General features: G+C 35.8%; 1 pseudogene; it reads right to left on the bottom strand.

Moving 5' to 3' along the window:
• Nucleotides 1–5,549: 5,549 nt before the first annotated feature.
• On the bottom strand, nucleotides 5,550–6,139 carry LOC143643696 (ras-related protein Rab-2B pseudogene; annotated as a pseudogene).
• Between the last annotated feature and the right edge of the window lie 946 nt (nucleotides 6,140–7,085).

The following is a 7,085-nucleotide window of genomic DNA, read 5'->3' as shown; positions in this document are numbered from 1 at the left end:
AAGAACCCAAAAGATTTACAATGCAACAATGAACCCTAATGTAAATAAACCATGGACTATAGTTAATAATATAATTATAATAATATTGTTTAATCAATTGTAACAAAGTTACTACACTAATGTAATTTTTAATGATAAAAAAAGTATATGGGAACTCTATTTCTGCATGATTTTTTGTGAGCCTAAAAGAAAACTTTTCAGGCAATTTCAAATCTAACAGCTTTATTGAGTACTTTATGAATCAGGCAAGACCCCATTCAGAAAGTAGAAGGGAAGTCTACCCCTGGAATTTAAAGGGGATCCTCATATAAGTTGAATGTGGAAACGTGAGGAAATGTTCTGATTGATACTGTTTCCATTTTACATGGGGTAGGGGGGTCTTTCAAAATATGGAACAGCTAGCTGTACATAGATTAGCATTGTATGTTTGTCCATTCTCATAAACTCTATCTACTGGATTGAAATGAGTTTTATCACCAGGCATTGTTTATCAACAATCCTGTAAGGTGTGTTCCATTTTTCCCCAAACCCTAAAGGCCAATGCTTTCAGTCTTCTGAATAAGTCATTCTGGGAAAAGGGTCTTTTCCTAGCAATGTCCAACGCAGGCGGCCAATTTCTTTTACTTAACAATATTAATTGTTAATAATAAATAACAATAAAATCAAAAGCCTTTTAGTAATGTTAGTTATTAGCATTTTATAATGAACTTTGTTTGAGGCTTTTGGGTTTTCCTAGACATGTAAATGAAATAAATATATTTACTTAAAATAAAGTTAATTATACATTACATCAGAAGGAAAAGATGGCCCAGGTTGAAACAAAACATTCTAAAATCAATCAGTAAATGATACATCCTTTCCCAGTGTTTGTTAGATTTTTATTTCTTCATTTTAATAGACTACTTAAAATAGCCTTTTGAAATCATCAATAAATTCATTGTGGTAATTGTTTTATTTTAAGGCATTTCATAAATGAAGACATTTAACTGCTGCCTAAATTAACATCACTTTTGTTGTTGTAGAACATCATTTTAAACAAAATATTAAAACATTTATTCATTTAGAAGGTAAATAAACTCAGACTGTGCTGATAAACTATTTTATTATTCATTCATACTTCCCCATGAAAGCTTCAGTGCCTTTAACTTTAAAACAAACTCTTTTTATGCTGCATTTTGAGTGAATAGAAATATTCACTCAGGGGACTTTTCAATGCCTTAGTCTCAGAGGGGAAGTTTTGGGAACAAAATGAATCTTCTCAACAAATGCAAGAATATTCAGAAAGATAAATGTGCCTTGTTCATTCTGTAATTCAAGTTTAGTTGTATTGTTGGAGGTAAGAGTTTCTTATGGTCACACTGGGCTGAGGCTAACGTTTGTTTCTACATCAGACTGGAAAAAACTCAAAATTCCTAGGACCTTTGGGTTGAGTACACAGAAGTGACATGCCTCAGTATTAAAGAATATTTTATCCTAGAATGAACACTATTGCAATTTTGCTTGACAAATCTTTAAAGCAAGACCTGAAAGCATCAAACTGCTTCAAGTAACTAAACTGCATTCCACAACCAATCGCAACAGTACTTACAAGAATACAAAAATATCCACAGCTAAGAAGTTAAGATTCACAATGTCTGGCATCCAAGCAAAATATTGCCAGACATGCAAAGAAGATATACAAATGGCAAATATGCTCATGAATAATAGTCAACATCATTAGTTATTTGGAAAATGCAAATATTCAAATGAGCGATCTCTCCATATCTACTAAAAAGGCTAAAACTAAGAAGATTTACTAAACCAAGGTTTTGTTTTTGTTTTTGTTTTTGCGTGGGCAGGCACCAGGAATCGAACCTAGGTCTCTGGCATGGCAGGTGGGAATTCTGTCAACCAAGTTTTGATGAAGATACAGAGGCATTGGAACTCTCATAGACTGCTAGTGGAAATGTAAATTGGTACAACTACTTTGGAAATGTTTGAGTTTCTTAATACGTTAAACATGTACATTTCATATAATTCATTCATTCCACTCCTATGTAATTACACAAACTAGATGAAAACATATGTCTGTACCAAAACTTGTTCATGAAGATTCTTTATCTGCTTTTATTTTTTATAATAGCCCAAAATGGAAATAACAGAAATGCCCATCAACTAGTGAGTGGATGAACAAACTGTTGAATGAAGTATTTAGAAATAAGAAAAAATAAAGTATTAACATATGCAACAATTATGAATGCATCTCAAAATATCTCTAAATAATGATGTTGCCCTAAAGAAACCAAACGAAAATTAATTCATACCCACATAAACTAATATTTAGTTGGAAAAATGCAAATTAGTGTTGTCTAGGGACAAGGCATGGAGAAGGAATGCAGAGGGGCACAAGGGACCTTTTGGGAGTAATGAATATGTTTATTATCTTGATTGTAGTGATGGTTATCAGGTGTACACATTTGTTAAAATGTATCAAATTTGCACTTTTAATGTGCCACTTACTGTATATCAATTACCTCAATAGAGGTATTAAAAAATGAAATCATTCCTTATTGTCTCCCAGTCAACTGTAAACATTTTTAGAGCAGGAGCCCTGCATTTCCAAGTTTGTGCCCAAGTTTCTGTTACATAGCCGTGACTTACTATATAATTGTTGAAGCATCCTAATATGTTGAATTCTGTTTATGATTGACAAAAGCATATAAGCAGACATATATAATCACACTCAATACTCACAACTAACTCACTAAGCAAAAGCAGTATTATCTCTATTTTTAGATAAAGAAATTAAAGTATAAAAGTATAAATTGAAGTATATTGTCCAAGGTCATAAAGATACTAAATGATAAAACTGATTCTTCCATCAGAGTTTCTGCTGACTGGAAAGCACCTGTTATTTCCATTGATACATGTATCAACAGAGTAGCCACTTTCTTCTGACAGATTTCCTCATTACCTTCAAGTGTCACTCCTGGTATCTAAGGCTTATCATCATTCACACTTAACATGTCGTAGAATTAATGCAATAGACCAAATAATTGTCTGAGTGTCTGTGTTGATATAGATGGGTTGGTGAATACCCTATATTTATGCTTGAGCACACTATGCCTCGGAAATTGCAGTGGATAACTCAATTGGTATAAGGTGCTAGACTATAAGTCTCCTTTTATAAATTGACTCTCAAGGGAATAGAAATGTTATTTGTGAAGAACAGGGGCTCAGTGATTTTACACTGTTCTATCAAGTGCCCAGAGACCTGATTTCAAGGCACTTATAATGAATGAGAAATTAAAACAGTTACCCAAAGTATCAAATCATTTTCTTTGCTTAGCAAGGATGGTTGATTTTTGCTTCTGTCACTGGAAAGCACCAAGTGAGCTGCAGTGGACTTGTTCTACTCTAGAAAGTCTCTCTATGACCAGGGCATTGATTTTATGAGGTCTTTCCCACTGGCAGTCTAGAACTTGCCCATTAATTAACCAATGGAAAACACTTTATTGCTATCCAAACCACAGTGTTATCTATTAGCGGAAAATTAAATTAAATTGTTCATGTTTGGCCCTTTTTGCATCAAAAATGGCAATTGTATATGTTTCAGCCTAATGTATTTCTACTGAACTCACCATCTATTATCTTTTCCACTCTTCGTAAATTCAAGGTAACTGAGAATGTTTTGGGAAGCTATTAAGAATAACATCAACAACTAAAAATATGTTCATGTGTGTATGTGTACACCACAGTATTCACTGCACAAGGAATAGTGTTAATAAGTGGGACGAAGAACTGAGGCATTTATAGAATGTCTATTAAGCATCAAGCCCCCACATCAGGGCATTACCCATTTTCATTTAGCTTAATGACTTGGAGAGTTGGCAATTTTTGCACCAATTTCAGAGACAAAAAAAATGCTAAAATGTAAATGACTAAATCAATGTCACTGAGATTAACAACAGGAAAGCAGTTTTAATAGCCTAGTCCATCTGTCTCAAATACTTGCTGTTTCGAATTCACCCACTATGATTCATTTCACTTTTTTGTTACTTTACTTGCATGCATATATTTAATAATGAAACAATTCATCAACAACAAAAGAATTAGAAAAAACTTATAAGACTTCAGTTCTATGGAAGAGAATGGAAACCAAGGCAATAAGATTTGACAGTTGACCCAGAAGGACACATGATGAGCAAGACAAAGGCAAACTTGGCTAAGACAATGTTATACGCTCTTGGGGAGATGAATGACGTACCCCCTTATTTGTTGCTTGGAAGCAGGCAACTTCACTCTATGCTATATGGAATGGAGGCAAAGAGCCAGGGAAGGGTGGAGAAGTGAGGGAGAAGAGTATTGTGGAACACAGAGTAAGAAGATGGAAAAAATTTAGATAGAGTTTCCAAAGAGATGTCTCTAAGGCCTTTTGTTTCCTCTGAAGTCTGAAATGAACCTGTTCTAAATCTTTAAGTCAGTCAAATTCAGTGATCACATGAGCACTGGCCACTGTGAAGAATGTTGGGAGATTGAGGGGTGCTTTTATAAAAATAAAGGGATGATGGTTCTTATTCTTAACCCATATGGGGAGACAGATCCACCACACAAAACAGCTACAACACATATATTTATAAAGTAATGTAAATACCAACAAATATAAACAACACATGAAAGCTAAGGATATCATGTCAATAATTGCTTAGAAGGCCCTAGTCAGTCACGGAAAGCTTCCTGAAGGAAAAAGACTGGACTTCAAGTATAATATTAGTGGTGAGTAGGACACATGCAAAGGCATGGAGGTAGGAATAATGTCACATCCAGTAAGCAGATAAGTTTGGTTAGCGTATGTAAAGTCAAAACAGGGATAGTAAGAAGTGAGAAGTCTGTTTGATGAACGAGACTGCAGTATTAGGTCCCTAAAACAAAATGAGAAGCGGAAGAAAATTTCCTTTTGGTAATGATTAGTGACCAGAGTTTCAGGACCAACTCTATTAGTCTCAAAAGTTTTAGAGTTACTCTAAGAAAAAGAAATTAGCAGTGGGATGATGGAGAAGTATTCAGCATCCTTGAGCAATTCAAGTAAGAACGAATTACCTTCTGCAAGAATTCTCAGGAAGTGGCAAGTGGACCCCTAAAGGCAAGGAATTTAGACTCAATGAAATTCCAGGTAGAGGCTCTGTCACCCAAGGCCAGCTAAATCCCAGCAATCTCAAGGGCTCAAGCAGAATGATCTTGACCCTTGCTACTAATTCTTGGTGGGGAGCAGATTGTATATGCTTATAATTTTTTTTTTATTTTGAACTGAAGTGACAACAACTGTAATCTTATGATTTTAGAAATTAAAATAGAAGGATGACAAGAGCCATAATCTATAGGGAATGCTCAAATCCCTGAAGAAGGATGGGTTAGTAAGGGCCCCATTTCTTCCCTGGTCTTAAGTGGAAAGGCAAATCATCACATCTTGGAAAGATGTTGCTGTCAGCCAAAGCAAGCAAGACTTCTTCCTTTAAGCCTCTTGATCTGAACCTGTTCCAGGAAGAAAAAAAAGAGTGCAGGCCAAGTGTTTAGCAACAGCCGGAATTGTACCCTAGGTCACAAGAATTCTGCTGGGAGATACAGGGCCCCACTGATGTTGAAATCGGCTGCTGGTATCCAATCGATTCCATTTGCCTCATTATAGAACATTAAATAAGGCCTGGTGGATCTTCCTACATATTTCTTTGGCTGTGCTAATGAAGGCCTCTTCAGCATTAGAGGCTGTTTTGACTGAAGTTCATGCTCCTGAGTGAAAAAAAAAGGCCTCTTTTTCTTTCTTTACATCCCTCCGGGATTCTATGTCACACTTATTCCCAATCAACATGATAAACATATTGGGGATGGAATGTTGCCAGGCATTCTCTAAACCATGGGGTGTGAGGTGGGTGAAGTTTTCATACCTTGTAGCATCCTACACCAGTAGAGCTTCAGCTGCCCCTGTAGTAGGAACAGGTGATAGACCGACACGATTCTTGCCCAGCCATATCTCATATTTGCAGCTTGATTTGTTTTTTATCACTGTTGACCATACAGGCATCAAACTCTGCACCAATGGTGAGGTCATGGACAGGCTGGAACCACTTGTTGGTAATTGCAGAAGGAGACATGATTTGCGTACACCTGAAAGAGGGCGGTGCACATTCTCAGAAGCACACTGTCCCTAGTGTGGATGGCCTTTACTTACTTTTTTTGTTTGTTTGTTTTTTTGGTTTTTTTTTTTATTAAAAACTTTGCTTTCACCACATGGCCTGGATACAGCTTTGTGTAAGTGGCAGCATAGCATTTTTTTCCTTTCCCGTACCTACTACGAAATCGGTGAGATCAGCTATCAATGCTGTGAAACCTAAGTCATACATCTGTTAATTCTACGACAGTATGAAACACTACAATTTCTTTCATGAAGGAACCTAATGTCAAGGATGGGTGTCATTTTGAGGGATTTAAAATACTTTTGTTGGTATTTGCCACTTGGATCATAGTGCCTCTACACAGATGGTTGAGTGTCTGTGTGTCTTTGTTGGTTGAGGGTGGGGGGAGGAAAGATTACATGAGTCACGATTTAGGCAGGAGAAGGAATAATGTAAACTCTTGAGTCTCTACATATAAGTCTTTTCTGCTTGATCACTGATTTAATGATCTAATGATTCCCAACTTTAATCACTATCTCCTCTGAGAATTGGTGCTCTCCTTTTCTCATACAACTATGCAAATATATAGAAGACAGAACTCCCCTCTTCACGGAACCCAAGAGACTATTCATTTAAAGTATTATAAGAGTTGATAGAGTTACATCTCAGAGGAAGGATATTTCTTGCTGGAGAGATTAAGGTCCTTCTGAGTATGTTAATGGTAGGAATTAGAGATATTATAGCAAGAAGATTAACTACCTTACACTTCAGATTCCATGTGTTTGAATCTTAATCTGACTATGATGAACAGAACTGATACTGGCTCCTCTTTCCAACATAATTACAGAACATTAGCAACAAAACACAAAAATAGCAGTTATAATGATTGAACTATTACTCTGTACCTTATGTATATTATCTTATTATTCTTACAAC

This window comes from Tamandua tetradactyla, chromosome 8 (assembly GCF_023851605.1).
Source record: "Tamandua tetradactyla isolate mTamTet1 chromosome 8, mTamTet1.pri, whole genome shotgun sequence".
Classification (NCBI taxonomy): Eukaryota; Metazoa; Chordata; class Mammalia; order Pilosa; family Myrmecophagidae; genus Tamandua; species Tamandua tetradactyla.
Note: the sequence above shows the minus strand (reverse complement) of the source record. Positions and strands in the feature narration are given on the sequence as shown.